Raw genomic sequence first — 1,400 nt, 5'->3', positions numbered from 1 at the left:
TCACCAGCCGTGTTGAAAACAAAACATGTCTCTGCTTTTCGCGTCTTTTTTCGAAAGGCAAAAAATATATTTCCCGTGACCTCTGAAGGATGGACAAGTACGTTTCAGAAAGCTGAAGCAAGTTCACCGAGCTTAAATCGTCTGACCACGTTAAAGGCGCTATACACAGATATATATATGCATATATATATATATATATATATGCATATATATACATATATATATATATATATGCCTGTTTCTGTGGTTGTCTTTTCTCTGTGTGTGTCCATCTGCAGGTCGATTTTGAATCAATACCAGTTTTCGTGTCAGTTTGTTGCATGAAATAAATGAGGGTATCAGGCGCTCCCCTCCCTGCCACTGGGTAGGTACTGAGTCAGGGTTTAAACCAAACATCTGTTTTATTTGTGAAAAAGCAATTAAAATCTTAATTCGGGAATTATCCAGTCTCATGTGAGCGGTGAAAGAAACAGTGACGCCGCTCCCTTTTGATCTGGAGTCTGATTTTTGCGCCATGCACCCTGATGACAGGATCTTGGATGTTATTATACATATGAATGTTTCTCAAACACCGTTTCGTTTATTGGTTGAATAGATCGGGCTTATCAAATCTCCGCCAGATCCCACCGGGTGTGAGACAGGATTGGAAGCAGCCTTCACCCCCAATGTTACGCTGGCATTTATCTCCTGCTCTCAGCGGACTGCATTAACAGGGCTGGGAGAAATGGACTTTGTTCACACTTGACCACCAGTGGGAATCGTTAAATATTTAATCATTTTTAATGGGGACAAGGTTACAAAATGTTTCCGCCCGGTTTCGAACCGGGGACTTTTCGCGTGTTAGGCGAACGTGATGACCACTACACTACGGAAACCTGATGTCTGTGTACCTGTGTTAGGGATATAACCCATCAGCCAAACTAATTTCCGTATTACTGTCCAGGAGCTCATTTCACAGAGATACATTTACTGCGCTGTATTTCGGAAGGCTGCAGAGAAGGATCGGTGGTGATGGTCAGGCAGGGAATCCCAGAGCATCGCGCCCACACAAACATTTCACTGTTTTTTTTGCATGTGCCTGATATCCGACCGCAGTGTAAATTATGGCGAATCAGGCATGCTCAGATGACATTGTTCACAGAGTGTTTTCTTGCAGCCAAATCACACATTAGAAAACTTGAAATGAGATTAAGAGATCGGAGCCATTTAAAGTGCTCCCAGTTGCTCCAGATCAGGAATTAAAACCTGGCACCGGCTTCAGGGCGATCAGAATGAGGCGATAAATCCAAAATTGGGAAAAAAGGTGCAATTTTCGTCCCTGGGTGGCCGACCGTTGCGCCACAAGGTCTACTCGGGGCAGAGATTTTTTTATGTACGTGTACGTATTATATACTTAAATA

The 1,400-nt window shown here is 43.1% G+C and overlaps 1 non-coding gene across 1 annotated transcript; it reads right to left on the bottom strand.

Annotated features, from left to right (window-relative positions):
• Positions 1-802: 802 nt before the first annotated feature.
• Positions 803-875, bottom strand: trnav-aac (transfer RNA valine (anticodon AAC)). The gene has a single exon. It is a non-coding gene; the product is annotated as a tRNA-Val (tRNA).
• Positions 876-1,400: the final 525 nt, after the last annotated feature.

The sequence above is a fragment of the Heptranchias perlo genome, unplaced genomic scaffold (assembly GCF_035084215.1).
Source record: "Heptranchias perlo isolate sHepPer1 unplaced genomic scaffold, sHepPer1.hap1 HAP1_SCAFFOLD_63, whole genome shotgun sequence".
Classification (NCBI taxonomy): Eukaryota; Metazoa; Chordata; class Chondrichthyes; order Hexanchiformes; family Hexanchidae; genus Heptranchias; species Heptranchias perlo.
This window is presented reverse-complemented; position numbering and strand designations above follow the sequence as displayed.